Below are 23,781 nucleotides of genomic sequence, written 5' to 3' on the forward strand. Positions count from 1 at the left end.
ACACACACACACACACACACACACACACACACACACACACACACACACACACACACACACACACTTTTACTGTCGGGTCACTATTTACTGGATCAGCTGCTGCATGAGACAGACACTGACGCTGTCAGAAGAGAGGAAAAAGAGAGAGGCTCCGTGTATTTTATTATTATATATCATTATATAGAGTCGTTATTCATTTGTTTTGAGAAAATGCGCTTACGATGGATAATTAATTAAATAAAACATGCATTCGGCTAAAATAACACTTTAAAAGTAAGAATAATGTGTAATTTCAGCCACTGTCTGCACCAATGTCAGAATCATTGTGTGTGTGTGTATGTGTGTGTCTGGGGGCTTCAATTATTGTATGAACTTGGTGTCAGCACTGGTGTGTGTGTGTGTGTGTGTGTGTGTGTGTGTGTGTGTGTGTGTGTGTGTGTGTGTGTGTGTGTGTGTGTGTGTGTGTGTGTGTGTGTGTGCCTATAGGGAGTTTCTCTCTGTTCCTGGCTCCACCCGCCTCCTTTCTAATTGGCCCCCAGAGGGGTGGTCTGCCGGCTGGAGGCTGACCACTGATCACATGGATGACCCTCCTCTTCCCCCGCCTCAGACCCTCCGAGAGACAGAGTCCACCTTTACCGTTACGCCATCTTTCCATCCATTCATCTCCCTCACACTGGGAGGCTGCACATAACTGTCCACCACTTTTTTGATGTTTTTTTTCTTTGTCATTTTCTCTTATCTGCTCATCTACTATCCTCCTCCACCTTTATCTCTCTACCCATCTGCCTTTGTTCCACATTTTCGCCCTCCAATCCCAGCACCTACGACACTCCCAAAATACCTTCAAGTCCTGTTTTGTGTTTGAGTGTTACGTGGGTGCATTTGATATTGCTTTTTTCAGTTTTGATGATGGAAGCAACACAGTGGCAGACTCATCTCTTCTTCTCTTGATCAAATGACCTTGCGTCCCTCTCTAAACTCTCTCATGTATCCTCCTACTCTACTTCACAAACCCTGTCTTTTGCCAAAAGTCATTTTTTAGGTTGGGTGGCTTAAGCACTGTTTTTATAACTTATAAATAAAAATGGATTTTTGGTCAAAATAAATAAAGAGAACAGTTTTAAAAGTTTGTTGTGCATGGAAGTGCCAGGTAAAAATTACTGTTACGGTCTCTAACATTTTCTCAGGAAAATGTTAGAGACCCACCTGTTAAGCCCCGAGCCTGTTTTTCAGGCCTCAGGCTCGAAAATGACATTCCCAGAACAATTGACTATATCTTCACTTCTAAAAGGGGTAAATTAATAATCTTTTTTCTCAAAGCAATGATAAACCTGTGAGTTGGATGTAGAAAAGTCAGAATCAATAGAGATGTTTTTATATTAAAGTAAATTCAGATTGAACATAGTAATAAAATGTAAATTATAGTGTCCGTCCAAAAAAAAAACATTACTTATAGTGAAAACCACCCTTGAATGATGGGATAGTAGAATCCAAACTATAACATATAATAAGTACCCTGTATCAAGATTGATGCAACACAAGTGACATTTGTCCTTTTTAGAGAGATTTAGAAAAAAAAACCCACTTCTTGGGTCATTTGGGTGCATTTTCCATATCTCTGGCCCCCCTCGGTCGATTTTGATGATTGACAGCTCTTTTTAACCGTTAGAGCCAATAGAATCGAGGGGAAGTTCCTAAAATCCCATTACCCATTGGTGAATGAGTGATGCACAGCCAGAATGCCCCGGAACCGGAAGCTGTCATACACTCTAGTAGCATGATACTGTAGCTATGTAAACTCTGGTATTGACATAAAAATGGAATGATGGATTATCAGTAATCATTTCAAAGTGACACAGACACATTGGATTAACCTATGGATTAACCTTCAGCAGCGTTTTTATCGTTTTAATGCCATTGAACAAAACTTTTGATCAGAACAACAGCTAAGGTAAGACTTATTTTCCGATTTGGTCCCGTAAAGCTAATTTTGTTGTTGTTGTTTGGTGTTGTTTCGCCATGAGTTCTGATCGGTCAGTGATGATACTTATATGTCTGAATCTGTGGAATCTCAGCTTGCTAATCGACATCTTGTTTGTGCAGATTCGATAAGTAATAAGGGTATTTGACCTTGAGTTCTGTGCTAAGTGCGTTAGCGTTCTTTCGCTCAGGGCTAATTCAGAGCCTTTGTTATTACCCTTTTGTTTCGTTTAGCTAAAAATGGTTAATATTGTCTGATAGCTGAGTTTCTTCTGTCTGAGTTTTGCCCCCAAGTGCCTCCCAAGTTAAAATCAATTGATTCAAAATCACTTGCATTAACAGTTCAATTATGAATTTTAAAGTTGTTTAGTAATTATTGTTGATGTAGTTGTTTTAAAGACTTGAACATACTCTGTCTATACACACAAAAACACTATGGTAGGGCATCGCTGGAATGACTCAGACTCAGATTTAACAGGTCACCAAACTATTGAAAGACTGACAGCGAGAGAGATGTGGACAGAATGGGATGTTGACAGAAGGTGACAGAAGGAGTGGGTAGGTCCACATAGAAGAGGTGACAGCAAAACAGCGTTGTATGTTTCAAGGCCCTGAGACACTCTGGCTTCTCGTAGTGCTAGACACTGAGGTGATGACCAGAGGCATTGACACACGGCAACACACAATCAAAGTCAAAGTACTTTACACCAGCCGCCTGCTGTCACACAAAATAAGCTTTTTTTCTGACTGTCCTTATTTGTCTTTTATCTTCACAAGACAACAACAACCTTCAAATGAGCTTGTTTCCAAATGTTGTTCAAGAGGATTTTCATGAGAGAAGAAAATCGTAATGTGTTAAGCAAGAAAATTCAAGTATGGCACCCATTTCCCTCCAATCAATATACTTAAGTGCTGAAAAAGAACGATGAATTTCTAACAGCTGCAAATCAACATGTATTTCAATTCATATTAAGGTTAGGTAAAAGTAATTAGCTTGCCAATAAACCCGGCTTGGAAACAATAAAATGTTACTTGAGTCGCTGTGGGTGAAAGTGTGAGAGAGATCAATGCTAAAGCCTGGGTGTGAATTTGGAAAAGTCCCCATCTGTCATTACTGTAATGCAACCCCTGTGGACTGAACACTGGCTTTGTTAATGTTTTTACTGGAATTATGTTGAAGAATGACTGACTGGGCAATGATACAGTGACAGAAAGCATGTAAACACTACATTCAATCCTAGGAATCAAAAAAGAAGAAGACATGTTTTCAGTTCTGTCGGATTATGATGTATAATCTAAGCGATTATTCGTTCAACAGAAAAATCACCGGAATATTCTTTTAAATAGTGTTTCATGAAAAAGAAAAAGCAGTTTTAAGCCATGAAGATTTGTTGCTTTTCCCTGCCTATGTCATATTAAACTTTATATATATGGTTTTTGGTCGGATAAAAAAAGACACAATCTTGGATATCTTTCAATATATTCGGCCTTACATATTATTGACCGATTAATCGAGAATGAAAATAATCACCAGTTGCAGCCCCAGTACCTAATGTACTTAATATGATTATTTCCAAGACTTGGGTGCTTTGAGCAATTAATGAAAACATTATGTAACCTTGAAATAGATTGAATACTACAGTGTTATGTCAATCCATGACATAGGATAGCATTGCAGAGATGTATTTATAGGTCCATGCTGAAGATTATAACTTCAAAGAAAAAGATGTGTTTTCTGTTGAATGAAGCACACATTCATACTCCTCCGCAGAATTAGCTGTAATAGCATTGCAGCGTTTTACACTAGAATGAACCACAATGATTATTTTTTCAAACTAATCATCAAATGGCAAACACCCTATTTCATTACGCTATTACTGAAGAGCTCCCTAGAAAGCAGCTTTATTTTCTTTGTTTAGGAAGTCGTCTCAGGCCAAACAAGCTTCCCACCAACAAAGCAGTACTTTGCAAATAAAATATTGTGCAGGGCTAACAAGAAAATGCCTTGCGCTACTCTAGTTTCCACCCTGGTGTTAATAACAAAGACCGAGACACAAACACAGCTACCCTGCTTCCAACATACAGAGAAGGATGGATTTGAAATGGCATTGCCTAGCAACAGCCTGCTAAGCTCTTGGCAGCTGCTTGGTCGGGTTGCATACCGATAGATTGAGACACACATATACACTGAGAGCAACACTACAACTTAATGTGATTGAACTTATCCAGAAATCAAAGGTGAAGTGCAGTGAGCTTTACATAACCAACAACATTAGTTATTGTTCTGCTTAACATGAGTGGGCACTGGATGAGTTGTTTTGCTGACTTAAACTATAATTTCAACATATTTTTCGGAACCTAGTACAAAGCCGTTACAATATAGTCAAATTCACTGCTATGATATTCCCACTACCATATTTAAAGTCCATTATAAAGACACTAATAATGAATATATGTTCTTTATTTTCCTCTCAGTAATGCTAATTGATGCAAACCACTACTCACAAATCAGTGCATACACTCATATAATTAAAGTACAAGTGTCTTGGAATAAGCAATGAATCATTTTCAATTAGAGTTAATTTATTTAAATAACTAGGAGTCAATACAAGTTTTTAAAGTGCTCATCAAGGCTTGAAAGACAAAGGCAAGCCCAGTGGTAAAGTCATATGGATCAATCGTTGTATCATAAAAGACAGACAGAAAATTGTGTCTATAATTACGTACAATCATTTTTACCTTAGCCACATAAAACATATAGCCATATATGTTTCCATACTACATTAGGCACATTTTCATGTTCATATTTGTGTGTTTTGTGCCTCTGATGTGTTTAAATTAAGCTAGAACTTCAAGTTCGATTGCAAAGTCAAGCTGCTATCAAATGTTTTTAAAGGGGCCCTATTATGTAAATGTTTTGCTTCATATTTGTATTTTGTCCCTTTAGGACTTTATTTTTCTCATCTGCCTTTTCACCCTCTGTCTGAAACCAGAGACCAGTCTGCTCTGATTGGTTAGCTTGCCGGCTCTGTTGCGATTGGTTAACCGCTAAGAGATGTCTGATCACGTACAATGTGTTTGGGCGCTAGCCAATAGAAGCGTATGTTTACATAGTGATGTCACTATGTTACAGAAGTAAACAAAGGAGTCCAATGGCGTTTCAGGCAGGGGGGGGGGGCGGGGAGTGTGTCGAAGAGAAACTCCCTCTTGGGGGAACTTTGGGATTTTAGCCTTTGCAGACCATTTACATGCACACAAAGCTATATGACACACAACAGGAAAGGGAAAACAAAAAAAACATTAAAATCACATTCCTTGCTTTTAGTTGCTGCGTAGGAACCAGGTGGATAACTCCCCCATAAATGAAAAGAACAATATAAATCACAACCACAATATTGGTTAGAATCTTAACAAGCATATATATTTTGCTCAAAATGTTCAGCTGCTCATTGTCTGAAGGCAATAGTCCACTCAACGGCCTTGACAAACCTGATCTGACAGTTCAACTCTGCCCTTGTCCTACTAACCCAGCTGTGTTTATTTCAGTAAGCGAGGCCAGTTAGAGAGCACAGAAGAGTGACAGAATCAGACGGGTAAGTGTGAGACAGTTAAACAGTCTAACCCTAACCCAGTAGAACCTTTCCAAACCTTTCTCAAAGCAATACACGTTTATGTCATGGAAGAGGAAGGCAGAAGAGATGAGGACAGAGAGGTCTGTTGTGATTTTTCTGTGCAACAACCCCAAGCCGAGGTTAACTACATGATTCTGTTACTGTCAGACACTCGGTGACCCACAGCCTGAAGAGTTCTACACACAGATGCGTGTTTGTGCTATGTTTTGTGTGAGTGTGGATGTGCCACATCTCCCTAAGGTGTCTAGTTGTTGATTCACACCTCTCTCCAAAGACACTTGTGACATGTGAAGGTGCATCTTGACAGACAATAACAGGTCCCGTCACTGGTATCTGCAATCTCCAGTAATAAATAGTGAGGACGTTGTGGTTTGCTGTCTTCTAGTGGAGTGTAATCAAAAGGACAGAAATCACTTAAGTCCAGCCATTTCCATCTGTGACCTCATTTTGTATTCCAGAAATAGCTGGCCCTCACCACATACTGCTACATGCATGGGTACTGTACATGTAACATGTGCACTTTCGCATACACACACACACACACACCACACACACAGGCGCGCACACACACACACACACACACACACACACACGTTTACAGAGCAGCCCAGTGGAGGATGGAGTGTGACATTTAGACCATTTCTCCTGCAATAGGGGGTTCTTATGAAGCCAGGGTGGACCATTTCAACATCAAACACTGACAGGCAGCAGGACGCACTGTCTCCCTGAGGGCAGTGGATGAATGTGTGTGTGTGTGTGTGTGTGTGTGTGTGTGTGTGTGTGTTTTCCTGTGAATGTGAAGCCTACCTGACTAAAGAGAGTGTTTGGGCTGCTGCAGAAATAGCCTGGTAATCTAACCACATCAATGCAACGCTATTTGCTACAAGGAAACAAGTATTTTCTTACCGTCATCACAAGCCTGGTATCCATCCACATCATTACATTACTAACTACATGTAATAAAAATGGGAAACAGGAAGTTCTTAAGGGCTTATTCCCACTATCCTGCTTTCTTTTAGGAGTAAAGGTACTGTTGGGAGAAGGTTTCGTGCTGATATGGAAATCAAGCATCTTGATGTTTGTTTACCTAATGATTAGTCGCAGTAGCTGCATGCAGTGTTTCATCAGTGCCACTCATCTGGAAGGCTTTGCACAAACTACTACAATTACTAATGCTACTGAGATGATCACATTTGTTTCACTGTTACAGACAAAGAGCAAGCTCACAAACGCAGTGCATGTCATCTAACCTCAAAATGTCCATTGTCTTTATAGCTCTGCACCGAAAAAAGCTTATGAGTACATTTGAGTTGCAATGGGAAATGCATTTGCAGTTATGCTTTATTTTTATCTACAATGTTTTTAGACATGTTTTTTTGTAATTAACCCTCCTATTGTCTTCGTTTCCCCCCCCCTTACTTTGGTGTTCGTGGTCAAATTTGACCGGTCCTATTTTAACTGCTATTACATTAACAAAAACCATTAATCATCACCAAATTTCATTTAACACCCTTTCAAACTGTACATATTGTATCAGACTACATGGGGACATGGACTGGCACATAAGAGCGGGAAATGTGTCAAATTGTTCTGTGTGTGTGTGTGTTTGTTTGTGTGTGCCAGGTGTGATTCACATGGGGGGATTGGGCACATAAGGGGGGGAGAACACATCTAGAGTATGTGTGTGTGTGTGTTTTATCTGATCCGGATGGTTACTAATTCCTTTTCTTTATGGCGGTCATTTTTGACCGGGAACACCATGGGTGTTACAAAGTTGACTAAATCATCCAAAATTCAATGAAAGTGGTGGTCAGCAATAAAATATGTTCAAATGTCTACTGTGAAGGATATCATAAAGCCTTAATGCAATCTAATCTAAAACAAAAAAGTTATGATTGATGAAAGTAGTAAATCGGTCAGATTTGACCCGAAGACAACAGGAGGGTTAACAGAGGCCGGGAGTGAATTTAACACTATTTAGACCTAATATTCATTTATTAATTAACTTTACAACTCCCACATAATTGAGTGGGTGTTTTCATAGTTAATCCTCCTTGTGCAAGGATCATATGGTGGAAAAAGCTAACAGTAGTGCAGTTAAAGCTTGTCCATGTCAAATGTAATTGCTCTAGAAAATAAAAATAATCGTGGGTTGACAAGACTGTTTTCTACATATTGGCTGCCACCTCTGAAATCAAAAACGAATCTCAACTCCTACTCGGGGAAGACTAACCCAGGCCGAGGATCGCATTGGTGAGACGCAAGATTAACACTCCTGGTTTGCCTCGTCAGAGCAGTCCAAGTATTCCATCCCAATTTACAAAAGATCTACTTAATTTCAGCAATAGAGAAGCAACAAAATGTAGCTTTAAACAAGGATAATCTTACATTCTTCCTTAAAACAGAAAAGCTGCACGGAACAACACCAGAGATAATGGTCAGTGGAATTTCATCATTAACTATAGGCTACGTCTGTCAAGACACTCACTCATCATACAACAATTTCTCTTCAAAAGATGATGACTAACTCGTTAAAATGGTTGTAATGATTGTGGACAGAAAGGAAGAAAGTAATCGATTTTGATGGAAAGAAAGCAACAAAGAACTATCATACATAATATATATCTATCTGGAGATTTGCTGACTTTCAAAGGATTTTGGAGTAAATAAATCTTCAAACTGTCCTGAGGTTGTAAAAGTGGTCACCAATACAGTACAAAGAGCGATTACTCCAATCAGAATCAATACAGGCAGATGACAGACGTCTCGTTCTGAAGAGGTGATGTTTTAATGCTTTTACCACAGACATTACAGTATTTCACACACAAATGCACATTTCCATCGCCCTCTGGCATGCATATACCATACATACAGTCCTCTCAATCCCTCAGAGAGCTTCCTTAACAAGGAAGATTTAATTAATTGAAAGTAAATTGGTGAGCCAAGAAGGGCCTATTATCTTTAAGCTGAATGACGGCAGTGGTGTGTTCCCATGGAGAGAGCGTTTTGGTGGCATACAGGCATACGTACAGCTTTGATGTACAAAATGAGGCAGAGAGTGAGAGACCAAGAGAACGCTCACAAGATGATTACTCTCCTTGAGCGAGAGGACAGGCAGATGGTTAGTATTTTAGCTCAAAGATTTCTAAAAATCTTGGTTACAAGACTGTCACTGTGTCTCCATGTAGTGAATCCTACAGAGAATACAATATTATCTCATGATTCAAGGTATTTCAAGATAATTGGAATTCATCAAAGGAAATCTTAAACATAGAGCTTTAGCTGAGACATTATGCAATCTGGGTCCATTGTGTTACTTGTGTTGAATATGTTTCACATTTTATTAAATACTGTATGCGCATGCCTATATTTATAAATGTCTTTTCTCAAACTACATTAATGTTATGAATCAATACACCAATACTAATCTTCTTGCATTTCTTGACATATTCTAACTCGGGAATAGTTTTCGGTACATCAGATACACGCAATGCACCCGTTAAATATTAACAGCTAAACAAATTAATTTCCCCCAAAAAAGAAAAGGAAAAGCTTTCTTCTAGACATCCTCTCCTCTGTCATGAACCTTGGAGTGACCTTCACTAGCGCTTTTAAATTCGACAAGCAGGTCAGCACCGTAGTCAAATCCTGCTTTTTTTAAATAAGACTATTGGCCAAAACCAAGTCGTATGTATCTTTTAAAGACCTAGAAAGGGTTATTAACGCCTTTGTTACCTCAAGACTGGATTACTGCCATGCTCTGTATGTGGGTATGGACCAGGCCTCAATTAAACGCCTGCAGCTAGTCCAAAACGCAGCTGCACGTTTGCTGACTGGCCACAAAAAGCGTGACCACATCACCCCAATTCTGGCCTCACTACACTGGCTTCCAGTTCGGTTCAGAATTGATTTTAAAATCCTTTTATTTGTTTTTAAAGCACTAAATGGGCTGGCTCCGGCCTATATAGCTGAACTCCTCCAGCGCTACACCCCAGCCAGAGCTTTAAGGTCTGCTGACCAGCTGCTGCTGGTAGTGCCCAAGACCAGGCTTAAAACCCGAGGGCACCGAGCCTTCGCAGCAGCTGGCCCTAGGCTCTGGAACACTCTGCCCCTCCATGTGAGGTCGGCCCAGACCCTAGGGGTTTTTAAATCTACACTAAAAACACACTTCTTCTCTCTGGCCTTCTAGTTAGAGCGGAGCACGACTCCTGACTTTTCCCTTTGTTTTATTTTTTATATATATCTGTTGTAATTTATTGTCTTTTATTGTGATTGTAGTAATGTGTTTTTATTACATGTACAGCACTTTGGCTCGACCAAAAATCGCTTTTAAATGTGCTTTATAAATAAAACTTGATTTGATTTGATTTGATTAGACTCATGCATGGAGCAATCCCAGAAGAGACAGAATCATCAATTTCCCCTCCGACAGTTGTCACATATACAAAATTAACTTCAGTCAAAACCAAAAACTATATTCCCCTTTTTTGAGATCTGTCTAATGTGACCGTGTGTGTGTGTGTGTGTGTGTGTGTGTGTGTGTGTGTGTGTGTGTGTGTTTGTAGGTAGCATCTAGCTCTAAAAGCCTCTGGGTCTGATCTGTATTTCTCCTCTGACATCAGCTGGTCAGAGCTAAAAGAGCCGAGGGGAGGCGGTGGCGATGCTAACTTTTGCCCACGCAACACTCTTCACTTTAATAGAAACAGCAAACAAAAACACTCCACACACCTCATTATCCGAGGACGGTTTAACCATTCTACAACAGCTCAGAGGGGAGAGTTAACATGTCCACAGCACAAACACAAATGACACTAGCAAACAAAACATGTTGAGAGGAGCCGTGTAGGTGGTGAGGTGCAAAACATTCACAAGAAAAAAAGGACTTTCAGTGAAGAATATTTTGTTTTGTTTCAGTATTTAGTGGTAGCGGTGTCACAACTAACATGCTTTGTGTGAATGCGTGTTGATTTCTGCAAATAGTATACAATTTTCTATGAAAACACTTGTGTTTTATGATAGTATTTATGAAGGTGGGAAAATGTAAGTGCAATCGGTTTGACATGTGAGCAGGGCTCTCGGCTAACTTCTTTCACCATCCTCCCGGAACCGTCCCGAAATACAATCTAAGCCGTCCCGAAATTAATGTGGACCGTCCCGAATTTAAAATATTAGTTTTTCTACATTATCATTAGTTAAAATCATTCAAAGTGACCTTTAACATAAATAAAACATCATACAAATCATTAGATGATAATTCATCAACCTTTTTAATTGAGTAAATCAGTCAAACACATAAACAAAGGCCAAATATATTTAAAAAAAAACACACAAGCGAGAAAGTTACTCTAATATTGAATCCAATCAAGTTCTATCCAATTATCAAAAACATCCAACACTCTGTCCTGAAGACAGAAGACAGAACCCAGAGTAACCACTAACCAGGATGACAGTCTGTAACACAGTCAGGAGACCTTTACAAACTGCCCCGCCCCCTCGCACACAGACGGGGGAGAGAGCTCTCTCGTCTGGATTGGAAAGATCGAAAATAAGATCGAAAATACATCATAGACGCATTTTGTAGACTTATTGCATATTAGAAACGGAGTTGGCGAAACTAAAACTGCGATATAATGTTCATGTAGCAATAATACATGACATATATGTTTTAAATGTCTCCACTACCGATAAAAAGTCAGATAACGTCGGAGCTTAACGCTACCACTGTCTTTAATAATTCCGGCCCGGGGCCCGTTTAATACCGGGGCTCGGTACCCATCCCTACATGGGGAGAGACGCAGCATATTGCTAAGGACTAAATACGATGGAGAGTTCTCATCTCAGCCTTATTACCCATAGGGGATGAAGAGGAGTTAGTAAATAAAGAGGCCGGCGCTCCAGGGTTAGGTTCTGCTGTGCGTTTTCGTGATGTAACGTAAACAATTGCAGAATTCCTCCACGGGATGCCATTGTCATTGTACATCACTCAACGCGAAATACACACACTCAGTACATAGCTAGACCCAATAATTTGCGGGCCAGGAGTTTGCGGGCACAGCTGTGTGTGTGTGTGTGTGTGTGTGTGTGTGTGTGTGTGTATTTCGCGGTTTGCTAAATGTTTTGTGCGTGTGTGTTTATGTTGACAAGGAGGTTTAATAACTGTGTGCTACACAAAACGTGCAGTCAGTTTCATTTTCATCGCCGTTCGTACTGTAGTAGAGTTATCAGGGTATTTTTATTTTAACTCTCGTCCCAAATTCGTCCCAAGATTATTTTTTATCCTCCCCGATTTTTTTTCGGCCCCGGGACGACGGGACGTCCTTAAGCTCGAGCCCTGCATGTGAGGCAGATTGGTAGAAAACTCACCCACGCATCATGAGATTCTGCCTCACGGACATATCTAACATTGCTGCCACTTTTGGAAAAAATAATAATCAATGCTAGCCCGAAAAAAACATGTTAAGTTAAAGTTAAGTTAAAGCCTTTTATTGTCATTGTACACAGAGTATAACGAGATTCAGAGTGCAACTCTGTCCCGGTGTGCAAAAAATACAAACACATACAGAACACTAAAAAACACGGCCATAGGACAGACACCATAAACAATCATACGGGGGAATAAATAGTTAAAAATAGTGATATAAAAATAGTATATAAAGTGCATTAAAAGTGTGTGTATATGTGAGACTGGTTACGGTTATTGCATTATGTGTGGTGGTTAAGCAGCCTGACGCCCCAGGGGTAGAAACTGTTTTTGAGTCCGTTTGTCCGTGAGTCGAAGCTCCTGTATCTTCTCCCAGAAGGCAGGAGAAAGAACAGACTGTGACCTGGGTGAGAGCTGTCCTTAATTATTTTGTTAGCTCTGTTGCGGCAGCGGGAGGTGGAGATGTGTTCCAGAGAGGGCAGGGGGCAGCCGATGGTTTTCTCTGCCATCCTGATCACTCTCTGCAGGGCTTTCTTGTCCGCAGCTGAGCATCCTGCATACCACCCAGAGATGGAGTATGACAGCACGCTCTCGATGGTCGCCCGGTAGAAGGACACCAGCAGCTTCTTATTCAGACGGTTTCTCCGAAGCACCCTCAGGAAGTGTAGTCACTGCTGGGCCTTCTTAACTGCTGCAGTGGTGTGTGCTGTCCAGCTGAGGCTCTCCGAAATGTGAACCCCCAGGAACTTAAAAGTGGAGACCCTCTCCACTCTCTCTCCATTGAGGTGAAGGGGGGCGTGTTCTGGACGGTGCTTTCTGAAGTCTATGATGATTTCTTTTGTTTTGCTTGTGTTCAGATGTAGGTTGTTAGCTGAACACCACGCAGACAGCTTCAGGATCTCGTCTCTGTATGCCGACTCGACCCTTATATATTTGGCCGACCACCGTGGTGTCATCTGCAAATTTTATAATGGAGTTGGAGGGGTGGGTGGGAGAGCAGTTGTGTGTGTAGAGTGTGTAGAGTAGCGGGCTCAGCACGCAGCCCTGCGGGGAGCCAGTGCTGAGGGTGCGGGTGGAGGAGCGATAAGGGCCTATTTTCACTGTCTGAGGACGGTCTGTTTGGAAATTATTAATCCAGGCGCATAAGATGGAGGGGAAACCTAGGCTTGACAGTTTTTCCACTAGTATGTCAGGTATGATGGTGTTAAAAGCTGAGCTAAAATCGACAAACAGCATCCTTATATAGTTGCCTGGGCCTTCTAGGTGGCTCACAGCTGTGTGAAGGACCGTGGCGATGGCATCATCCGTGGATCTGTTGGCTCTATAGGCAAACTGATGAGGGTCGAGGGAGGGTGGGAGGCTGGCTTTGATGTAGTCGGCTATCAGTCTTTTGAAACATTTCATCACCGCCGATGTTAGGGCTATGGGCCTGTAGTCGTTGAGCTCTCCGACTGGTGTCTTTTTGGGGACAGGAATGATGGTAGCCGTTTTCAGACAGGATGGGATGCAAGCTTGTGACAGGGACAGGTTGAATATCCTGGTCAGGACCCCTGAGAGCTGGTCAGCACAAGCTTTGAGTACTTTGCCGAGTACTCCATCGGGTCCTGCGGCTTTTCCAGGATTCACAGACCTCAGCGTCTGCTTCACCTGATGTTCTTTGAGAGTGGGAGGTGGTATGGAGCTGGTAGTTTGCAGGGACAGAGGCAGAGTAGAAAAGTGGGGGGGTCTGCTAGCCTCAAAGCGGGCAAAGAAGTGGTTTAGCTCCTCTGCAAGGTGGGCGTCAGCTCTAGTAGTGCCAGGTGTTTTGCCCTTATAGTTGGTTAGCTGTTGAAGGCCCTGCCAAACGCACTGCGCGTTGTTATGAGCGAGATTCTCCTCCACTTTTCCCTTGTAGTCCTCCTTCGCAGCCTTGATGCCTCTCCTCAGGTTCGCCCTTGCCATGCTGTACTGGGCTGCGTCCCCTGACCTGAAGGCTGTGTCACGGGAACTCAGGAGAGACCGCACCGCTCTTGTCATCCATGGTTTTTGGTTTGGGTAGACCCGAATGCGTTTTTCCACAGTTACAGTGTCTGTGCAGAACTTGATGTAGGATAAGACAGCCTCTGTGTGTTCCTCCAAGTCTGTCTGTTCAAATATGTCCCACGCTGTGTGTTCAAAGCAGTCTTGCAGTTGTGAGAGTGCCCCCTCGGGCCAGGTTCTGATATATTTGACCACCGGCTTGGTGTTACTTCTGAGGGGGGTGTAAGCTGGGATGAGAAGCAGTGAGAGGTGGTCAGATAGACCTAAATGGGGGAGTGGTACCGCTCTGTAGGCATGCTTCAGGTTAGAATACACCCGGTCCAGTGTATTCTTTCCTCTGGTGGTACATTGTACATATTGTACAAATTTGGGAAGCACCTTTTTTTAGACATGCATGATTGAAGTCTACAGCTCCACATGTGCGCAACGATTTGATTACGATGTCTTAATAGGATCTCATTTGATTTCAACTACATATTTTACAATTCTATCTAATGGATCTTGTGAAAAATAATTACATTTTCATTCATTATAATAAGCTACATTTACCTGAGACTAGAAATACTAGAATGAACAAATTAATTAAAGAGGACGTATTGTGCTCATTTTCAGGTTCATATTTGTGTTTTGTGCCTCTACTGTGACATGTTTACATTTTCTAAACGAAGAAACTCCTTCTGGAGGGAACATTGGGATTTTTGCCTTTGTAGACCATTCCATTGTTGAGGTCTACTAGAATAGATTTATATTGTGCAATGTTCCAAACTCACATTGGTTTTCTCATACAGCATCTCTGTATAGTATGTGTATTCACTCTCTGTCCTACACGGCTTGTTGGAGCTCCTGCCCCCCCCTCCTCCCTGTGAGCCCACTGTGCTCTGATTGGTCAGCTCGCCCACTCTGTTCTGATGAGTCCACCACCGTTACAGTGGAACATCAGTGATTATGTGTTACAATGGCGTTAGCAACCAGAAAATGACACCAGTAAGGACAAACAGATGAGAATGCTGCGTGGGGTCTGGGTGCCGTGTTGGCGGGACGTTGCGGGGCTCGCTGCTGCGAGGAGCGGACAGTGTGAGCTGGGTTCATTTCCTGCTTGCTGCGTGGGATCTGCGAGACAGTGAGACATCGCGAATGGACGTGGGAAGGGGGGGGGGGCTGAGGGGGCTGCAGCACCCCCATCTGCGAGGCTCCACTAGCACCCGCACCCCCCAAACGCGGCGCACCTACAGTATAAGCGTGCCACAGTTTCGCCGCTGCAAGGCTCCACTAGCACCCCCCCCCTCAGCGCGTCACAGATTCGCCGCTGAGAGAGAGTGTGTGTGTGAGGAGCTCCACGGATTGGTCCATTTGTGTATGGGCACGTCACTGTACTCAGGAAGCAAACAATGGAAATAGAAAAATCTCCAACGAGGCGTTCTGGGGCAGCATCGACAGCTCTTTTCTGTGTTAGAGTTTTACTCGCTACAGTACTTTGAGGGTTTGTGACTTTGCAGACCGTTTACATGCAGAAAAGGCTACATAACACACAAGGGGACGGGTAATAACCGGAAAATAATGACATGGGACCTTTAATGCATTACATTTCCAGGCTCAGGAACTGTGTTGTAGCAGTAACATACTGTATATGAAGAACTCTGTGATTCAGTAGCCACATGAATATCTATTGTAAAGAAAAGGAAAGTGCAATGAAGGACATTCCAAAAATACTACAAATACCCTACTTTCTCCATGGTCCCGCATGGGCAAAATATTCCCCAACTTGGTAACAATATAATTTATTATGCCAATATTAGAAAGGAAATATATTGAAAAGAAATCCCTTCCACTGCAATAAGTTATAAAATATTGATCACTTTTAATTATTCAGCCCTCATGAGACAACAAGGCAGTCCTGGGGAAACAAGTAAGAAACTGGCATACATTTGTTTTAACATTCTTTCTACATTGAAACTTGGATGTGACAATAATCTATTACAACTGCAAGGATGAGGTTTCCAGCTGCTTGATTTATAGATCTAAGGAAACCGCATATAATAATCTCAAGATTCTTTAATTATTCAGCAAAAAATTCTGTGCGGTAACCATGATGTTTCTGGAGAGGGGCAGGTGTTTTGTTATTGCCCTGCTGCTGCTCGTTGACCCGTACACTTTCAAATTGTCAGTTGATGGTTTCATAAGTTTGGAGTGACAGAGGACTGAAATATTGCTTGAAAGCCAGTCGCCTCATGCTGCTATACCCTGAGGCAAAAGCAACAAACACAGCTTAAACATCTATAATAACAATAAAATAATTGAATATATTATTTTAAAATAAGCCTACTTTATAATACTTTTACTTTTTGTACTTTAAGTGTATTTTCATGCTTTAATCTTTGTATTTTAACTTGAGTATGATTGTACAATACATACAGGACTTTTACTTCTTACACAGTATTTTTACACCGTATTGCTACTTTTACTCAAATAAAGATCTGAGTACTTTTTCCACCACTAGTGAAAAGCATTCTCCCTAAATCTAATATTAGGTGAACACATTTTTTGTTGTATTATTAGCGATAATGTGGTAAAAATAATGATAATTTTTTTTACACCAATGATTTTTTTTTTTACACCAATGTATCTGTGTCAATGCAAGTTTGATGCAAATATATTGCAGTTTCCCATCATAAAGAAACTCAATATGTGCAGGCAGAGTAGAAGTGTGTGTACGTGCCTGAGCAGGCATTGATGTATCTATGGCCAGTTGTAATCAGCATCCTGACCCTGGTCATCTGCAGAGGTCAAAAGCCACAGAGCATGATGATAGCTTTGGATCTGGAGAGGAGATGATCTGGCTGTTGTGTTCGATTGCTTGAGGAACACATGCTGATGTGGACATTACACCATGCACACATTTAATTACATGGAAAGTCACTCGAGGCAGATCACACATTAAAGCTGATCAATGTGCCTTTTAATCAGTGCATGAATGTGACATAGGGATGTGGGGAAACATGATTACTGCTGAGGATAATACATTGTTTGGGGCCTGGTGGCTAACACACATCAACCCTATAAACACACACACACACACACACACACACACACACACACACACACACACACACACACACACACACACACACACACACACACACACACACACACACACACACACACACACACACACACACACACACACACACACACACACACACACACACACACACACACACACACACACACACACACACACACACACACACACACACACACACACACACACACACACACACACACACACACACAGAAAGTACTGATATCTATTGGTGTATCTCCAAGACACTGTGGCAGCAGGGGATACATTCTCTAAGTTTGCAACCATATGTCTGCTAAAGCATCGTCTCTTTGTTAAATCTTCTTACTGTTAATTTGCATGCTGATGATGATAACATGAACAAAAGTAAGTAATAGCTGAAGTAGGTAGAAAAAGGATGGGTACTAGTGAAGATGGGAGAAACTGTGCTGTGAAATCCGGTTGTACTTTTTTTTGACACTGATTCTGGAGATACATTGATCCAAAAAGAAGTGTCACATAGAATTTGTGGCTGCTACTGGTAAAAAGGTATACATTATATGCAGAGGAAAACCAAGACCAAAAAGATAAACATGCTTTTTCTCTCTGTCTAATGCAATTGGTGGGTACAAACTATACAATTTAAGTTTACAAACTCTACTTCAAATAGGGTCAGTGTTTGCACACATTATCCCAGCTTTGTGACTGAAAGAGGCCCTATTATGCTTTTTAGGGTTTTCCCTTTCCTGTAGTGTGTATAATAAGGTTTGGGTTTTTGTGCATGTAAATGGTCTACAAAGGCAAAAATCATAAAGTTCCCTCCAGAGGGAGTTTCTCTCCCCCCCCCACCAGACACGCCTCAATTGCACTCCTATGACATCACTATGTAAGAATTGCGCCTCTATTGGTTAGCACTCCAGCACATTGTACATGATATACTTAGTCGCGGAACATCTCTAAATAATTGTTGTAATTAACATTGTTGCATAAATACAGCCTTCCAGAATGGAGAATTGAGGATATTTTTCAAGCTTTCCTGAAAGACAACTTTTAAGATTTACTACACATGTGCTTGTATGCAAAACTGCAAGTTAGTACATGCCATATGAAAAGGTTTTACTTCTGTGAGTTGCCTGCAGAGAGTTCAGAATCCCGATCATAAGCCGTTTATGTTGTGCAGCACCATGCTGTGTCATCTGCACCTGAAAGAACTGCACTTTCTCCTCAGGCTTCCTGCAGAAAAGTTTCTCCCACTGATATAAGATTACAAAAAGGGAAGAAATAAAAAAAAAGTCCCCTTCTTTAGTTTCATAGTACTACTCTTTTTCCATCTCTGTATCTCTGTCTGTTTCTTTGTGTCACCTTTCATCTCCTCAGCATCCCAAATGCGTGCTTTTTTCTGCAAACACTGGAACACCTATTGCCTCTTCTTTCCGCAGAGCGCAGGAGCTTGATTTTCTTTGTTGTGATATATCTGTGTTTTGTGAGCGTGGAAGTGTGTGTGTGAAACAGAGATAGAAAGAATCTGGAGGCACCTTGGATCCTGTGACCTGGATATAACGTGCACCCTGAGGAGTGGAGTTTGAGGAGCCTCTGATGGAAATTACACACTACCGAAACGAAAAACATAAACACACATGGACAAATACACCCGTCGCACACAAACCCTTAATCTGTCTTACTGTTCCGAATGAGTGTGTTCCTAAACAGTTCTTAAAAAGCATAATCTATCCCCCTAATGTAAGTTAAGCGGACATGTGTCTTAATATATTTAAGATAGACATATTCAATACATTTAGATTTTAAAAGATAATTATGTATTGCTACATCCTATTGCGGACTAATCCAACAATGAGTCAGCCTACTGTACAATTACACTTTGAACAATAATTGATGGGATAAAGGCTCCTTACAGCAATGGCAGCAGTTATTTAGAAGACAGATACGCTGAGTAGTTTGTATCAGTTAGTGCCACTTAAATACATTTAAATGAAACCAATAGAAATAGCAAGTTTAGTACAAATACTAGAATCAAGACTGATAATCTTTGATCAAATCAAACATTATTTTCCCAAGATGTCGAGCACTGCAAGACGCCAAGCAACTGATGAGTGATGTACCCTTGATTATTTTCCTTTAGGATCGTTGGGTTTCACTCATTAGAAAATAATGATTCACTGAAGAAGACAGAGTGAACATGGTAAGATAGAGAATCACTGACAGGTGTTGAAGGTAAATAAAGAAGAAGAAGTAGAAGAAGTTAACAAACTCAGTGTTTCCCATACATTAATTTATTTGTGGCGGACCGCCACAATTAAATATCGTCCGCCACAAATGGATCTCATAAAAAGATTTTTTTTAATTTTTTTAATTTTTTTATTTTAATTTTAATTTTGGTGGTCTAATGGATAGTGAGGTGGGCTGATGATCGGAAGATTGCAGGTTCAAATCCCGCCTGGAACACCACTACTAGTGTGCCCTTGAGTAAGGCACTTAGCCCTCAGTTACTCCAGGGAGAATGTGTGCCCCCACAAATAGAATCACATTCTGTGGGAAACACTGAACCTGAATGATTTTGGAGAGAGGTTGTGTGGGTAGATTCCCTGTTACAGTCGTTACCAACATGACTATATTCCTCTTTGGAGAAATAAAAGACAGCCAAATGGCTTTGAACTCCTGGCAAAGAACATATTGGGAGTGTGGATCGGTAAATGTGCCCTAACGCCAGACGGACGTACATGGAGCCTCAATTGTGGTATAAATGGAACCACGTGAACATCCATCAATGCTGCAGCCTGTTTAAAAAAACCCGGTACGTTTCTACCAGCCTTATTAGGGAAAGAATAAGCATCAGATTATGATGATTCCTGACAGAGTTGTTGGCGGCTCTTCGAGGACTCATTGGGCAAAAACATGCTTATAAGGTCTTTGTATCCCGTTTGGCAGTACCCAAGAAAAGATGGAGGTCATGGCTGTGAAAAAAGTAGTTTGGACTCTGTTTGGCTTGTTGCATCCACCCCCATACCCTAGTGGTCGGTAATTGGATTGGATGGTTGACCAAAGTATATTGTCACATTTTCAATTAAAGCATCACAATGCAGATGTAATGCTTATATAAAAGGCCCAGTAGTAGTTCTCTAATACAGTATATAGTCAAATAAGTCTGTCAGTCAACACAAATGCATAAAGAACACATTAAGAACACAGATATTTTCTTCTAAAGTATTAGAAGCAAAATACTGGTTTTGTCAAAGCCAGGTCTATCAAACCTGAGCAATACAACACAAAACCACCTCATGCATTCATAGCCGACCACATCTTTATTTATTCCTTCTGCTCATTGTTCCATTGATTCCACTCGATTAGTCTCATGTCACACCCACTACTCCTTCAGTCGTCCTATTTTAAACATTTAATTCGGCAATGATTTTGCTCGGAGGAGGAATGACACAGACGGGAAGGACTTTTATCTGAAAAAGCAGCTATAAATAACCACTTAAAAGGAAGAAGGAGTAGAGATGGAGATGAGAGAAAAGAAGGGAGGGGGAGTTAAAATAGATCAGATGTGGGCTGTACACATATTTGGTAAGCAGAGGGCATCTGGTTTGAGCTGCAGACGGCTGCTGAATCCAAATTTGGCAAGTAGACAGGATGCATTTGATAAAATGTCAGAAGAAAAATAAACACAAGCACATCCCATCGCTCAAAGATGACTTGGAACCCTTGTTGACTTTACTGAAAAGAAGCAATGCAGATAGTAAATTGATTTGTGGGAGGACTACTACAGTGACCAAGTGAACCTAAACAGTCCAGTATTTGAGAATTCAATCTAAGGAAGCTGATTTGATCTCCAATCTCCAATTTAACAGTAAACTTGGTTATAAAACAATGGATCATTACAACATAACATAGAATTCCTTTGTTTCTCAAATAAATCACTGATATTTAGCCACGTTTGGTATAAATACAAACCAAATGTTATAACTGTTAATAGCAACTACAACTCATGTGCTTATTAAATTAAATCGACATGTAGAACTTGCTGTGTCTTAATTTGAGGGACTAGACCAGGTGGTAGCCTCAGAATGGCTGAAAACCTCACCAAAAATCATTGTTCAAACTAAAAGGAATTGCATTAATCAGAGCACTCACATATGAACGTAGACCTAGCACATAGCTCTAAATATATCATCAAAATAATATTTTCCCAATATCTGTGGATTGCCAAAGTATGGGAATAGAGTGGTGCAGGGATGACGTATTTATCCGGAAATAAGCTGTGCATGGGTTCCCTCGACAAAAAAGCAATGTGATTTCTCCATAGGATTTTGGAAAATAGCTCGAAATAAGGTCTGAGGAAAACGAACCTGTTTGATAAATGCACGTTTTGTTCAGCCGGATAATCTCCACGTCTAATTTTCTAATCATAAATCTAATCACCAGAAGCAAAATGCTAACGTTATGCTATAAACGAACTACAGCAGGGTCGCTGCTTCAACGTCACGCCAACTTAAGATCCATATTCAAAAATACAGATTGAAAATGGTACAAGTTGAAGCGTTTGTTTGAACAGTTTGCAGGAGGCAGGTACTTGCTTTCAAGCAGAACAGGGCAAACTAACTTAGCAGGAGTGTTTACGTGTTTGGCGTAATGACGTACAACGTCCTCGACAACTTCTGTAGTCCTATTCAGCCACTTGTTAACAACCATCGTTTTTCAGACACGTCAACTCTTCAAGAATCACCAGTGGGGTCACTGCTGATGTATTTAATGTCGTAGAACAAAACGTGATCCGTCTCTTCAATGTGTGTCAACCACAGACCTTATTTCCAGCTATTTTCCAAAATCCTATGGAGAAATCCCATTGACTCTGAGTCGAGTGAACCGGTAGTGGTAAAATGCTAACTCCCTTCAAAGGTTTTAGGACTCGTCACTGCACCACTCTATGGGATTAGCGCTTAAGATTCTGTTAACAGCCACCAAACGGAAGAAAGCACATGTTTTTTCAGTTTTTCTATTTACAACTCTGCTCCGCTACCATTTAGTAATACAGAAGCTTTGCTACTACAAACAAACCTCCGCCCCAATAACAGATCAGAGTTGTGTGTTCAGAAATGGTTTATGAGACACGTGTATGTTGGTTTTGGCTTTGTCTTTATACATACATAAAGCTTTGAAATAGGGATGTTTTAATGAGTAAGACAAAACGAGCAACTGACCAATCATTTCAACTATGTCAATTCTTAGTCATTTTCCAGTAGATAACCTTTGACCGACCCTCTTCTGTAATCTGTGGTTCAAAGTGTTACTGCTTGGGTCAAATTGTATTGGGAAACACCGTGATGACGTCTATAGCCAAGTGTGGGATTACAATGGTCAGGCTTAAAGAAAAATGGAGAAAGGGAGGGAAAAAGAGAGGAACTATAGCTAGTGTGATTAGAGCTGGTGAGACAGAAGTCATTTCTAGATGAGGGTGACAGCAAAGAGTTAAGCCCGACAGGACTTACTGGTGATTATATAGAGCTTGGACAAGAAAGTAGGGTTCACATGTTCGTGTGTGTGAATCTTTTGTAGTTCCTAACCAACATCTTACTGTGTCCACACACACAAACACACACACGAAACAATCAGTATGCATAGACAATCATAACCATGACCCCTTCAGCTATCTTATCTTCATCGCTGAGGCCAGATAATCCACATAGGTCCTTCAACACACACAGACACACACATTCACATCGTAGTGTCCATGGTGCTTACGTCCTAGCACGTGCTGCAGTGATTTTCTTTTTTAAAAGGAATGGCTTATCATTCACCGAGCTGAAGAACACACTCACCTTAGCTGTCTTTTTGCTCCCAGTTCTCGCTTTGGTAAACTGGATGGTAATCATGTTTTTCTATTATATTAAAATGCTATAGATACGCTTTGCTCCGTGCAGAACATATTAACCCTCCATACTGTTTTCAGTATCCAAGGACTGTTTGCATTCTTCCACAAGTGGTAAAGTGTCAGCAATCACCTTAAGTTGTGTATGTTTCTTTTATTCTTTTTAATGACTGTTTTTAAATGCCTTTGTCTGAATGTCTTTCATTTTTGTAAAGCACCTTGAATTGCCTTGTGTTGAAAGGTGCTATATAAATAAACTTGCCTTGCCTAAGTTATGCTTCAGCTGATATGATTTATTAATGAGACAATTTAATTTATCTCCTTTTGTAAGTTGCTGTTCTTTGAAAATATTCTGTGGTATGAGGAGGATTTTATTCTTAAACAGGTGTATACTGCGAACCCATTCAAATATTAATACAATAATGTGTTGCCTATGTGTATCAGCATTAAAATATATTCCCCAAATGAGTTGCAAATCATTATATTTCATTATCCCTGCTCTACTTTGTTTGATTATTAATATCAATATGGGAGCAATGTTTTTTTTATTCTACCAGCATGAGAACATGTCAGTGCAAGTAGTAATTTCACAGTAATTTAATGAGTAAATCCGTTCTCTCTGTGGTGTCTTAAAAAAAAAACAACATAGATTTGTAGCTAAACAGATTTACATAAGCCATTTAAGTATGCATCTGGAGTCATTCGGTTCCAATCAATTTCAATTCAAGTTCCACTGGAATTCTAAAGTTAGTATAATCTCATCAAAAGTATAATATTACATGAC

At 40.7% G+C, this 23,781-nt stretch overlaps 1 protein-coding gene across 1 annotated transcript in view; it reads right to left on the bottom strand.

The window, feature by feature from the left end:
• The window catches only part of itfg1 (integrin alpha FG-GAP repeat containing 1), a 175,013-nt gene that overhangs the window by 64,534 nt on the left and 86,698 nt on the right, over positions 1-23,781 (bottom strand). The window lies entirely within an intron of this gene.

This window comes from Trematomus bernacchii, unplaced genomic scaffold (genome assembly GCF_902827165.1).
Source record: "Trematomus bernacchii unplaced genomic scaffold, fTreBer1.1, whole genome shotgun sequence".
Taxonomy (NCBI): domain Eukaryota; kingdom Metazoa; phylum Chordata; class Actinopteri; order Perciformes; family Nototheniidae; genus Trematomus; species Trematomus bernacchii.